General features: G+C 34.2%; 1 protein-coding gene across 1 annotated transcript in view; it reads left to right on the top strand.

The window, feature by feature from the left end:
- LOC148275264 (uncharacterized) overlaps positions 1–14,903 on the top strand; it is a 69,126-nt gene that overhangs the window by 33,932 nt on the left and 20,291 nt on the right. Inside the window, exon 2 of the mRNA XM_088235941.1 lies at positions 6,562–6,834. The gene's annotated coding sequence lies outside the window, so the exon portion shown is untranslated. The remainder of the gene's footprint in view (positions 1–6,561; positions 6,835–14,903) is intronic.

The following is a 14,903-nucleotide window of genomic DNA, read 5'->3' as shown; positions in this document are numbered from 1 at the left end:
CAACTAATTGCTCTTCCCATCTCAACACAGGACTTTTAGTCCCATGGAGTTGGGACTTATGTCTTAATAATGTGTAATAAACAACCCATAAATAAATGAAAAAAATAAATTCATAAAAAGAATAAAAAATACGTCTGATAGTTAACCTTTTCTTCACTCAATTCCTTTTACCGTATTATTACCCGATAGAACCCATCGAGTCGAAAACTTTCGTCCAGGGCTGTTATTCTAAATGCTCTTTCGGCCGTAGAGAACGCTTTTATAGCGCGTATTTACGTACTAAATACGCGCTAGAATAGCATTGCTTGTGGCCGCGAGTGTTCAGAAGAGCAGCCCTGGATTCTATGACACACACAGAAATGTATTATTAATCCATCTGAACACAGACCAAATTATGCACGCAAATTTTTTTAAATACGTCTTTTCCTCATAACAGTGCTTAAAAGTGTGAAGGATCGTATATTTGTATCAGTCTCGTGAACCATAGGACACTCAACTTAGCGAGAGTGAGTCGGCTCTTGTGACGTCATTTCCGTTCCCCTCTTGACCTGGTCCAGTAGAGCGAGACACCCTCGTCAGAATAAAGTGTAGCTTCAAGGATATGTGAGCTTCATATACGCATTTTATTTATTTCAACGCCCATAGGACTTAATATTTACATGGAGACGTTACATTTGTAATTACTGTGGGTAACTTATGTAGCGCCACTTTCGTACTATAATAGTAATGTAATATATAGTTATTTGTGTACACTTTACCAAATACGTTTCTATATAATTATTTTTTCTGCCGCATCATATTGGTTCCTTAGAACAGGCATAGCCTATGTAGGAACCGATAGATCCTTTCAAGTATTCCGCCATACACTTGTTTAATTTTTCCTTAGTAGAATATTCGTCTGTAATTTTGCTTATGTGATTTTTCTAATATATAAATAAATAAAAAAATTAAAAACCATCTACTTTTCCCACTATTCAATTATTTTAAAAAAAGGATCTTAGATATAAAATCGTCATATAAAAATAATTATTTGCTTCAAATTCATAAAGACAAAATAAATAGTAGTGTTTCTCGTCACAAAATGTAAGTACGCGACCTAGAACAAGTGGTAACTTATTAATTCCACAATTAAAAACAACTACAGCACAACATCATTATACTTACAGAGGAATATTTTTTCTTCAATGAAATGAGCAAAGAAAATAAAAAGTGCCGTTAGGAATACAACATATTATTTTTTATATTTAGTTAGATTTATAATTCATTTTTGTGTAGCACTGATTAAAAACACCAATTATTTTTTTGCATTTTATATGTTATTCTAAAAATATTAATAATTAAAAATAAAATTCAAATTGTTGTAAGTCGTCATTCTTCCATTATTTACACAAGAATTGTTTTTTTTCTTTTACGTAATGGCAAACGTTAATGTAAATATTTGTATTTGATAAATGTAAAAAATTGTATTTAGTTGTAAAATTGTATTTTTATTTGTTATTAATAAAAAATAATAATTAACTGCCACGTAAGGCTAGTCGACCTCTACCACTGTAATTGGGCCTCTAGCTTATTCTGTAATGGTGCAAAAAATGATTATTGTATATTTATTACAATTTTAAAATAATTTTGCCTTATATTTTCAAAACTTTAAAAAAAACTTTTAATGATATTTGTTCCTAACAAGAAAAAAATGTAGTTAGTAGTGATATTTTTACTTATATTTATTTATCTGAATAAAAAAAAAATACACCGCGATGAGGCTCGCAACCCATCAGGTCGCTTCTCTCGGGGGGGCGCAAAGAGGAGGAATTCTCAGGAATGTAGAATTGCCACTTGGAATGTAAGAGGACGTATGACTGATAAGATGAATGAACTGTGTGATATAATGAAGAATAAATGTATAGATTTATTGTGTGTCTCTGAGACTTGGAAGAAAGGGAGTGGTTCGATGGAGCACGGTGATACTCTGGTTCTCTGGTCCGGTCTCCCTGAGACGGACAGAGCTTGCCGGGGTGTTGCTGCGTTTCTATCGCCAAGAATGATAGAGGGCATGAATGAATATGAATTTGTAAGTGAGAGACTCATGTTTGTCAGATTTAAGGTCGGACTGACAAGATTGCTTGTTATCATAGGATACGCTCCTGTCAACTCCGACTGTGAATCTGAGAAGGACGAGTTTTGGACGAGTCTAATGAATGTGATGAATGGGAAAAAAGATAACGAAAGGATAGTTTTGGCTGGAGATCTTAATGGTTGGGTGGGAACAAGGAGAGATGGGCTGGAGTCAGCTCTAGGTATGTTTGGGGATGCAAGAGTGAATGACAATGGGAAAAGACTGCTAGAGGTATGCCTGGAATGGAACCTTTTTGTATCGAATACATTTTTCGAGCATAAAGGAATCCACCAATACACATGGGAGAGAGGAAATGAAAGGTCGATTATCGATTATGTCATCATTGACTCTAGATTGAAGCCTGTAACTGTCGACACACGTGTACAGAGGGGCCGAGATGGAATCAGACCATTTTTTAGTGGTCTCAAGGGTGATTCTGTTTAAGGGATGGCGGTCCCAAACAAACAAAGTGCAGGCTCCTTCTAGAGTCAAAGTTGAAAAACTGCAAAATGCTGACATAAAAGATAATTTTGAAAGATCTGTGAGTCACAGACTGAACGAAAAAGATGTAGAATGTATGGGTATAAATGATATGTGGGAGTGTTTGAAAATAAGTATGTGCGAGGCGGCGAAAGAAGTGTGCGGTGTGACAACGCTAGGGAGAAAGAAAGGTGATGCGTGGTGGGACGACGAAGTCAAAAAACTCGTTAAAGAAAAGAAGGATGCGTGGATAAATTTGCTTGCTGTAAAAAAGAATACAATTGAATATGAATCGGCTAAACGCGTGTATGGTGAAAGTAAGAAAAAGGTTAAGCAGGGTGTATGTGAACGGAAGAAAAAATTGAAGGATGAAGAAGGAATGAAAATGACACACAATTTCCATGAAAACATTAAAGTTTTCTGGAAAGCTGTGAAAAACTCCAGGAGTAGCAGTGAAAGCGGAGGCATGACAGTTGTTAAAGATAAGGATGGAAAAATGGTGACTAGTGAGAGTGGAATAAAAGAGAGATGGAAGGAATACTTTGAGGAAGTTTATGAATCGCACACTGGTAACTCGGGCGGTGCCGATGTATCGACATTATCCGAGGTGTGTTTGAACGCAAATGATGAGGAAAGTCAGATTAGTATGAAAGAAATTATCAGTGTTGTCAAATGTATGCGGAATGGTAAAGCGCAAGGGTATGACTGTATTGCAGCAGAGTTTATTAAGTCGGGTGGCAAATTAATTCTCACATGGCTACATAAACTTTTTAACTTGTGTCTCAAGGAGGAAAGGACTCCACCTGATTGGAGGAGGGCAGTTGTTATGCCGTTATACAAGGGAAAGGGTTCTAAGGTGGAGTGTGGGAATTACAGAGCTATCAGTCTTCTGAGCGCTGTCGGCAAAATGTATGGAAGAATACTGATAGAAAGAGTAAGAAACGTGACCAAGGAGAAAGTATGGGATGTACAGAGTGGATTTATGAATGGTAGAGGATGTATGGATCAAATATTTGCATTACGCAATATGACAGAAAAGTTTTTGGCGAAAAACCAGAAACTTTTTTGTGCTTTTGTTGATTTGCAAAAAGCATTTGATCGAGTTGATAGGAAAAAATTATGGATGGTTCTATCGGAGTATGGAGTGAGTGACAACCTTGTCCGCGCTATTGCTTCTTTGTACAAAGATAGTGTAGCGTGTGTAAGGGTAAATGGGTCATTAACTTCCTGGTTTGACATCCCTAAAGGAGTCAAACAGGGATGTGTAATGTCACCGTGGTTATTCAACATATACATGGATAAATGTATGAAAGAATTGAAAAGTATGGATGTGGGAGCGAAAATGAGTAATCTAACTGTCAGTTGCCTTCTGTACGCCGATGACGCAGTCCTCCTAGCTGACAGCGAAGAGGAACTGCAATCCTTGGTTACAAAGGTTTACGAAGTGTGCAAGGAGAGTGATTTGCTAATGAATGTGCAAAAGTCGAACGTCATGGTCTTTGAAAGAAATGTAACTATGACTGAATGTAAGATTGTAGTAAATGGAGACAGTTTGAAACAGGTCGAAGAATTTGTATATCTGGGTAGTATGTTTACTAGAGATGGAAATATGGACAAGGATATTGAAAGGAGGGTTAGTGCCGGTAACAGAGTTAATGGTGCCTTAAAGTCTGTCGTAGCAAATAAGTGTCTATCGCAAGAGGCTAAATTAGCAGTTCATAATGGAGTTCTGGTACCAACCCTAATGTATGGAAGCGAAGCATGGAGTTGGAAAAAAAGGGACGAAAGTAGACTGAATGCTGTTGAAATGCGATCCCTCAGGCGAATGTGCGGAAAAACAATGTATGATAGGTGCCCTAATGTCGAAATTAGAGCAGAATGCAAGGCTGAGTTAAGCATTATCGACAAAATTAAGAAAGGTCTTTTGCGATGGTTCGGTCATGTGGAGCGAATGAATGATGAAAGAACGGCTAAAAAGATTTATGATGCGAATGTGTCTGGTTGTAGAAGTCGAGGAAGGCCGAGAAAGACATGGCATGATCAAGTACAACAAATTCTTGAAAGTGGTCATGTGAAAAGTCGGAATAATCGACGTGCGTGCATGAGAAGATGTATGAATGTGAAGGAAGCAAAGGAAGTGTGCCAGGACAGAGTGGTGTGGCGTTCTATCCTCTCTGCCTACCCCTCCGGGGAAATGGCGTGATGGTTAGTTAGTTAGTTAGTTAAAAAAAAATACCTCAAGGGCGCTTTACAAAGTGATTATATAAATAGATAAATTTAATTTTAACTTTTTGAATTTGTAATTTTAGCAAAACAATTTATTTTGATATCAGATGCTACGGATTTAGAGAACAAGTGGGTTTTAAGTTGTTTTCCGGAACATCACTTCACTCTCACGGTCCCGGGTTTGATTTCCGAGATGGTTGATATGAAATATTTATTTAAAGGGTTTTTTATTATACAAATAAAAGACGAGTGATACTTTAATCCACAAATTTGGAATATTTAGTGACCGGTTTCATCGTTTTCGCGACATCTTCGAGACTGGTATCTTTATTGAGGAGTTCAATGTATTTATACAAAATAGAGGTAAGGATAGATAATTCACAATTATATGAAAGTAAATTAAATAATGTTTCACTCGTCTTTTATTTATATAATAAATTACAATGAACTTCCATTAAGAATTCTCACTTACAAACGTAAATGTTTTAAAAGGGTTTTTTTACACTAGAATATTTCATAGTACCTGGACTGGTACTTGAAATGTAAGACTGATCATCTTACCTTCACGTAACGAAAATGATCAAGATACGCTGCGATTGGTGTACCAATGCAGTGCCCTATGCATCATTAAGCGCGGTAAGGGAAAGATGATGATAGTCAACAAATCCTCGGGTCATGCGGCCGAGTCAGGAGCCTGAACGTAATCCGATACTTCCGAGCGCAGTCTCGGCCAAAACTCGTTTTACTGGCCGAAACTTCGGTCGGTCACTAATCTTTAGTCCTTTATTGTTCAGATTGTTCTGAGTTGCCTGATTCTTGTTTTTGGGAGCTTAAAACATTCACCTCCCCTCATAGAATAGTAATTAATTTCGTCATTACGATGAATATTGCTGAACATGTATTCGGTAACAATTAGCTCTTCAATTTAATTATTAATAATAACGTATTTAAAATTATTATTTGCTTGACCGAAAACATGATCAAAATTTTGAAAACGTTTTTTCAAATGAAATATTTGCGTTCTTGGGATTTACCCAAATATTTCAATTTTGTGGCTATTTTCTTTTTGTCGTAAATAACCGCATTCTCTAAATGGCAAACAAGTTGTGGTAGAGCGAGGTTCGAACCCCGGACCTCCCGACCCGAAGATCTCCATATTACGACTCGTCTATCAGTGGTGTGTTTGAGAAGGATACTGTCTTTCTTTGGACACATTGCTAGACGTGAGCCAGACAATCTAGAAAAGGCAATAATGTCTGGCCGAGTTGAAGGTAGGAGAAGCCGGGGTAAAATCCCATATAGATGGACTGACCAAATAAAATTGACTACGGGGCTAAAATTTGATGAGTCAGCACGTCGGGCTGAGGACAGACTGGAGTGGAACAGACTAATTGGAAGTGTTCATGGTGATCACGATCCTCAGCATTGAGGGACAAACTTGGAAGAAGATTATATTTATTAATGTTAATTGAATAATGTTATATGTAGATAAAATTATCTTCTCGAAACAAAAACAAACAATCTTTGTTATTAAAACAAGTAAACACGTTGCGTTGCACGTGAAAATATTTAACTTTGAAGTCACAAATAGTTAAGTTTTTTAAACAAAATATGCAAGTTATAGAGAGCGTTGAAGCGAACAAGTTGGCGGTAATTGCGTACATTATTAACCGTTCATTGTTTTCTAATAAATCTGCCTTTTTATTTACCGATCTTCTTATTAATAATCTCCATTGTTACAGGTAATCTCACGCCATATCTCCACCATGTGAAAACTACTAGGCTAGAATGCGAGGCTCGTCTACAATGATAATCAGAAAGTCGAGGTTCGACTCTCAGCGGACACAGAAAGAGTAAACAATTGAGAAAGACGTCGCAGAAAGGAAAAGTAATCGAAATATACGAGGGGACCCGTTGTAGAAACGAGAAATCTCACATGAATAATTGTCAAGCCAGAGATGTGAACAAACCAAAACCGAAGCGTCTGGAATTTGTAATCAACTCAGCATCTTTATGTGAGTATTTTTTAAAACATTTTTGTAAATGAAGCAAGGTTGGAATATATTGGAGTTATTTATTAAAAAAATATTTATTTATTGTACACTATGCAAGGTGAAAACCGGTTGTGGTCCCGTCGTAGTATCTCGAACTAGAGGATCTTTTAAAACATTTTTTGGTTCGTGTACCTGCACACAAAATAAAGTAATCTGCTAATTAAATACTTAACTTCAATATCAATGCATAGATGGCGCTTCCAACTCGCTTGTGGATGGGTTCTTGATTAGTAGCATATATACAAAAACCAAAAATGTTACCTGGTGTGGATATTCGCTAAATAAGCGTTATGGGGAATGTTGTAGTACCTACATAAAGTGGCCACTTAACCCAGCCAATGACAGGTCATAAGCCCTGTAAACGCTCGAATATCCATAATCCTGAATCTTGAATTTGAAAAAATTCTACCTCATCTCTGTAGGGATATAAATTTTAAAAAAAATAGAGGATCTTTTTTTTATTTATTTTTTGTATGGAAGTTGCTTTATTATTTACCTTGCTTATAATATACAAGGTTTATATTTCAAAAAGTGGATTGTTCTGCAATTAAATATCTTAAAATTTATCTTAACTATTGGGATCAGGAGGGATATATTAATGTGGGCTAATCAGGAACTTCTCAGCAGAACTTGAGGATCAGGGATCCGAGGTTCGAACTCTGCTCTGCCATATTATGTATTATGACTCCCATTTTCTAGCACATTTATTTAAGATTAGTTATAATATTTTTCCGTTGAATTCTTTTAATAATATTCGTAATTAATATAATATGTCTATGTACTTGTAATTTTCTCAAACTGAACGGTGTGGGTTGGTAGGAAGAAATTGCCTTAAGGCAATATGCCCGCCCTATACATATATAAATTGTATAAGTAATTTTTTTTTTTTTTTTTTATTTATTAAGGAAAAACAACAGTTGTTATATAAGAATACAAAATATAAGAATACAAAATATAAAAAGTAGTACATACGTCCAGTTAAAGTTTTTCACAAATATAATGAGAGAATACGTTACACAGTGAAGAGAAAAATAATATATTATATAAGACATGAGAAAAAAAAAGAGCTCGTAAGAAGGTTAAGGGATGAGGAAATAGAGTGGAGGAGTGGAGGAGAGGGATTTTCATAATGTAGTTGACCAATTCAAAATTTTGATATCATAATAAAATAAACATAATTAAACAGTCGGGTTGTGGTCCCGTGGCTAGTGTCTCGGACTCACAGACCAAAGGTCCGTGGTTCGAATCCTACTCTACCCCAACTTGATTCCATTTTCTAATAGTGAGTTATTTAGAACTCGTTGAGAATGGCCCTCAAAATTAAATATTTGGGTAAATTATAAGAACGCAAATATTTCTTTTTTTATTAAAAAAAAAAAAAAAACATAAACTTATTACACACTGACAAATGTTTCATTTTACAGTGTTTCAAAAAGTTTTTTTTTAAGTCACAAAATTTTGCATGAAAAATATCTAAATTGGGACGAAGTAAATTAAATTTGGAGCAGCTACGATAAATAAACGAGTTTTAAACATAATTTTTTTTGGGCAATGAATTATAAAAAAAATGAACTTGTCGTGTTGACTTTACGGGGAAATTGATTGAAATACGCTCTAAGAGATATGGACTATCGATAAAATTGTTTAAACTTTTGAAGAGGAAAGACAGATCAGAAATGCTTCTACGTTTAGTAAGGGAAGTTAAACTATGAAAGGAAGAATGTATACCACTACTACTACTGCGAGAATGGACCGCCACACACGTCTATCCTGGCATACATTTCTAGCTTCTTCCACATTCATACATTTTGTCACACATGCCCTTCGGTTCTGGCTGCTTTTGACATGACCACACTTAAGATTTTGGTTTATCTGATCATGCCACGTCTTCCTTGTCTCACGTTACCGTTAATTTTCGCCATATATACTTGTTTTACCATTCTTTCGTCGTCCATTCGTTCTGCATGACCAATCCATCTCAGAGACCCTTTCTCAATCTTATCAATTATATCTGACTCAGATTTACACTCGCCTGATTTCATAATTCGTAACCCTGTCATACATTGATTTCCCAATCATTCGTCTAAGAGATCGTATTTCAACCGCTTTCACTCGGCTTACATTCTTCCTCTGCCAGTTCCATGTTTCACTTCCATACATATGTGTTGAGACTAAAACTCCATTGTGCACTGCCAGTTTAGCTTTGATTGACATGTTTATTAGGAATTACTGTTTTTAGTGCGCCGTTTATTTAAATAAATAAGTCACATTTATCTTCGATTTCCCCCCGCGCAAACAGCAAATATTAAAACTAATCGCACTACAGTTTCTATTCCTTTTTTTTTTTGTCTTTAAATAGAACAAGCATAATAAATGAATGTCCTAATATTAACTTATATCTAATTATTATTAAAATATATACTAATTATTAACATTTTTAAACAATATACGTACACTTAAAAAGAAAACTCAGCCATAACCACAAGAATCCGGATTTTGTATTTTTTATTTTACGCACATTCCTCCTCCCCGCTGTACCTCCACGCTAACGGGTGGTGCAACATTAGATCAGTGCTGTTCAACGTATTAGTCTTTATAACAGTTTTATAAAGACTACTATGACAATCATAATGACATTTTTTGTTTAAGTCTTATTTATATAATTTTAGCTGGCGTATTCCTGGTACCCCACCTCCCTCAGAAATTTGCGTTTTTTTTTCTCGTGCAGGCTCGGAATGGTTTATATTGATAAGGAAGTTTGTGCAGCTTCGAAACCGGTATGTAAAACATGCAATAGGTTACTCTATTTGAATTATTGTTGAGTTCCTTATATTCGTCGTAACTAGGGGCTGGCCAGGCTGGCAGACCCCCAGTCTTCTAAGAAAATAAGTCTTGGGAGGAGGGGGCTTTTAAAGATCGTACCCATCTTATATTACGCTTCCTATCCTTACAAGACAAAATACTTGATTTATTAGTTCCATACGCAGCATTGATAAAATAAAATGGGATAGAATTCATTAGTTAAGTATACCTCGAATAAGAAGCTTGTATGCTTTGAAACCGGTCGGCAGAGAAAATAGTGGTTAAAAACAAAGCTGTTTTTATTGATGTTGCTTACCAGGGGTGTTCATAACCAGCTACGACGCTGCTTATCTCTTTAATAAGTTATGAAAGGAATTGAATTCCATTATATAAGCATAAAAGAATATTGTTTTAGCTAGACATCTCATTTTAAATCTTTACAATACAAAGATGAATATATTTTTACCTATCACAAGGGCATCACAGTTAAGTTTCTGAGTCGGAGGTTAACACGAATAGCACTGTTAAAACACGCGCTCTTTAAATGATTACGTCACATGAACCAGGGCTGCACCACGCGAAGGAACTACTGAAGGGGTTCTCGCAATGGTTTACTTTCGACATAATGAACATTAGCCTAAACAAAGTGAGGGTTATAATTAGAGATCTACAGGGCGCTGCAGATTGAATTCACACCTTGCTAGAATGAAACTTTCTGAAACTTTTAGGTGCAGGTTTTGCAGTGCAGATAATAAAACACCTGTACTCACATTATTCCTTCTCCGCCGGGGTGGGTTATTGGGGACGCTGTCCTGGATAGGATTCTTCCTTGGGTATCACGCGGCTGGTTTGTTTACTTAAACATTCTTGTAATAATGAACAGACTTTAGATCTGTTGTGATGGATCCCTGTGAATTAGTTCTCGCCCTCCAAGCCTTGATTTTAAAAGAGCCGGGCTACTGAGTGGAGGGCGAGTGTTCTTAATGTTTAATCTTCCCCTCTAAGCCCAGGTCCTTAAAGCATTGGGCTTTTAGCAAGGGGCGAGCAATCTATCCTCAGGTCCTCCGAGGACGCAGCTTCTTTTGTGATATAAAGCATCACACGCAACTCCCATAATGCAATGAATAAGACATAAGGCGCATGTAACCCGATTAATGATTGAAACGTAAAATTTCTAATGGCTGAGAGTTATGTACATACTTGGGAGTTTAGTGAGGGCGCTAGTATAGGATGGACAATGTTGTCAGGTGTAGAAATAATTGCCAATGAAATGTTTTTGTTTAATTATCTTAGCAAAAACATTTAACTGTGACTATTTTAATGTGAATATTAAATAGGCATGGTCTATTCATAATCGAATTAAAAAATATTGTAATTATGGTTTTTTATGGAATTTGATTATGCCACGTCCATTTCGGTCTTTCTCGCTTTCTGCATCCATCAATATTAACATTGTAAATCCTTTTAGCCGTTCTCTCGCCGTCCATTCGTTCGACATGTCCAAAACTACTACTTTTTAAAATTCCCGTTCACTAATATATTATTATTACATATATACTGTAGTAGTTATTACATATATACTGTAGTAGTTAATTCATAAATACTAAATGAATTACAAAGACAAGCGTTGTTCGATTAAACAATGTACTGATATAAAAAAAAGTACATTGTATACTAGATAAAATTAATACATTTTTAAAATTAAAAAAAATATATTTTTTTTAAATTTTTATTTTTTATTTTTTTACAATAAACATAAGTGATAAAACAGAGTATTCAAAAAATAAAGTATAATTACATAGCAATTAAAAACATATTAATAGTAAACAAAAAATCCCACAAAGGCATGGCCTGTTCGTATATACAAGAAAATGTTAATGAATTTTTGCTCCTATAATAAAAACATGGACAGTTATAATTTATGTGTAACATAAGAAAGAAAATGTAAAATATTCTGTAAAAGATTATGTGTCATTTTTTTTATAGTAATTAAAAAAGGAAATAAAAAATATTGAAAAAAAAACACAAAAATATTCCTTATTATTAAAGGGCAACAAAATAAATCATAGAAAAAAAGAGTTCTTACCTTTAGTTTGAATCCAGGATAGCGCATGTTTTTTGAAAGAAGGAAAATTTTGAAAGTTTGTAATCAATGAAATATTATCAGTAAAAAAAAGAATTAAACATTTTTGGGCTTATAAAATATGCATGTCTCTGTGCGAGCCTCGTTTTACAACGTGGAAAAAATAATTTAATGAAACCCGAAAAAAACAGAACAATATGAAATTATACAAACTAACCAAATAGATTTTTTAAAAATAGATAAACACAAAAATACTTTCTTTAAAATAATACAAAACTTGCTTAAAAAAATATAAAAATACTTTCATACTTAATTTAAAAGAAACTGAGCAATCCTTTTTTAAACATAAAATAAAAAATGGTAAACGCAGATTTAGATTTTTTCTGAAAAAAATCACTAACAAGGGCTAGATAAAATAACTATCCTGGCAGCACTCGGTTAAATAATCAAATAACAAAGCTGTCATGGCGGCAGCTCGTCTTATCGAGTTTTCAAAGGCGATCGATGGCCCTTTCTGCAACTTTTCTGCTTCACAATATTGTAAAACTGCGTAAGCAATTGTTGAATGAATTGTTGTTGGTGAATGTTACACAGTGTGTAAAGTTGCCACTTAAACCAGCCATTGACAGGTCATAAGCCCTGTAGATGCCTAGACTTCTAAATAACCTTCTCTTAAATGTTCTTCATCTCTGTTGTAATATGTTAATATAAACAGCTCCCCAGGGAGTTGAATCCAGTCCTTGTCTACAAAAATTTGGACAAACTCAAAATATTGTTGGTAAATATATGTATTTGATAAATGTGAAAAATTGTATTTAGTTGTAATATTGTATTTTTATTTGTTATTAGTAAAAAAAATAAAATAAAATAAATATTTAACTGCCACGTAAGGCTAGTCGACCTCTACCACTGTAATTGGGCCTCTAGCTCTTTCTGTAATGGTGCAAAAAATGATTATTGTATATTTATTACAATTTTAAAATAATTTTGCCTTATATTTTCAAAACTTTTTAAAAAACTTTTAACGATATTTGTTCCTAACAAGAAATTAATTTTACTGCGTATTATTTTGTATTATAGCATAATTATTATTAAAAGTTGATTGTTTCGCGTGATTTGCATTAAGCAATTGTACGTTGCTGATCAACGCAAAATCGTGTGAGATTTGCATGTCCATTGTTTAGAAAAGTTTGATATATTATTAAAGCGAATGTTTGAAAGTGAAATTTCAATTATGTAGGTACTACTTCATTTTTTTTCACCGGAGGAGTTCAAACGGCTTGGTGTGAGAATTTTTTATGTTTAAAAATTCCTTTTAAAATATCTGTAGTGGTTTTGATATTTGAGGGCCTTGGAAGCAAAGACAGCAAACTCCCGTTTTAGTGTTTTCGAGAAAAATAAGAAAAACTGTTGCACTAATGCCAAAGAAAGTATTTATGTTACAAATGTTATTTTCACTGAACTTAAACTTTACGATGCTAATTAATTAGCTTTAATAGAAACACGAATTCAAAAAACTTTCTTAATATTTGTATGGCACGGCCATTTTGAAAATTTAAATCTCAAGCCTGTCATTGTTATCTATTCTAATGTAGAAATAATGCACAAAGAAATTGGCTCGCTCACAGTAAAGCAACATTATAAAAAAATTGTAATATTATTGAAAGTTTATATTAGTTCTTAAGATGTTATGAACTAACTTAATAAATCAATAAATTGGTCGAATACAATGGCTGATGGATATTGCTGTTTGCTTCCAAACACTATTTTCAAACAATCAGAAGTATGATTTTAAACCACATTTACAACTTAACTTGTGATTTATATAAAAATAAAGTTGATAAACTACAGAATGACATAACCAAAAAAAAATTTTTTTTGGAAGTTGCTATCTTTGCTTTCAACGCTGCAATTATGAGCGGCTATCTTCATCAGTGTATACTGAGACGGTAAAAACTAATATCGATATTTACATATGTACGAAAGTGTGTATATTTTTATGAAAATTCAAAGTATCTTCGGCGGTAACCGGTTATTGAACATGTTGAGAAAAAAAAATGGTAAACTAATTCTATTTTTCATACAGAAAATTTAATTTTACTTTGTAGATAAAATTGAAGATACATTTTAACTTACCATCAGAATACGTACCCAGGTCCCCCAGCGCCAAGTTGTTTGAAGAATTCGGGATCTTAGATGTAAGGCAATTATATATCTTCTGAAAAATAATGTTTGTGAAAGCAAATTATTCTACCAAATCCCAAAAGGAACACTCCCACACTACCAGAAGTCAAACGAGAGAATGGGTCATGGGGTCTACCACAAACTCTGAAATCGGGTAAAGAAATTTCAGGTTTCTGGGCCCCAAAATATTCAATGTGTTACCTTTGAAGAACATTGAAAAAACACGACCCGGATTCAATTAAATAAATTTGTAAAAAAATGAAATGAGAAAAATCGGAAAATTTGTTAAAAAACATTCATAATAACTAGGTAGTATAATTTAATATTGTATAACTGTAAAATAAAGAAACTAGTAGGTAGTCATGTTATTGTTATTTTTCATACAAATGTCTGCCTTAAAACAGGTTGTACCTAGTTAGTCACACTAGACCATAATCCAGAGAAATCTATTACCTAAAACATGTAGTAGATAAAGTAATTGTAATTTTTGATAATAAATCGTGATTATAATTATTATTAAAGCTGAAAAATACACATGGTTTTGGTCTCAAACTATGTAAGGTGAATAAGGATAAATTATATGATAGTCTATCCTGTTCGGGTTTGATTTAAAAAGTTCATACATTGTTTTTGGCCGGTTCGTCTGTTTAGGTCTTTGGGTAGTTTGATTCTTGATTCGGGATATGTGAATCCGCTGACGGTTCATCCATTCAGAGAGTTTGAATCTAGTCAGTTTGGTTTAATAATTTTGAATAAATAAACATTTTGAATAATCCAACTTCGCCTGTTTATCTGAGAGAGCCCCTGCAACCCTATCACATCATGGGCTAACTCTTCGTTCTAGTAACGAGAGAACCCTTTCAATACCCATTCACCGTTCTAATTTTTAGCCTCCTCTTTCACAGTAGTAGCTGCTCGATAATGGATTAATCTACCCACGAATGTCAGAGACGCCCCTTCT

This window comes from Micrasema longulum, unplaced genomic scaffold (assembly GCF_059751315.1).
Source record: "Micrasema longulum isolate JH-2025_06_02 unplaced genomic scaffold, ASM5975131v1 h1tg001476l, whole genome shotgun sequence".
Taxonomy (NCBI): Eukaryota; Metazoa; Arthropoda; class Insecta; order Trichoptera; family Brachycentridae; genus Micrasema; species Micrasema longulum.
Note: the sequence above shows the minus strand (reverse complement) of the source record. Positions and strands in the feature narration are given on the sequence as shown.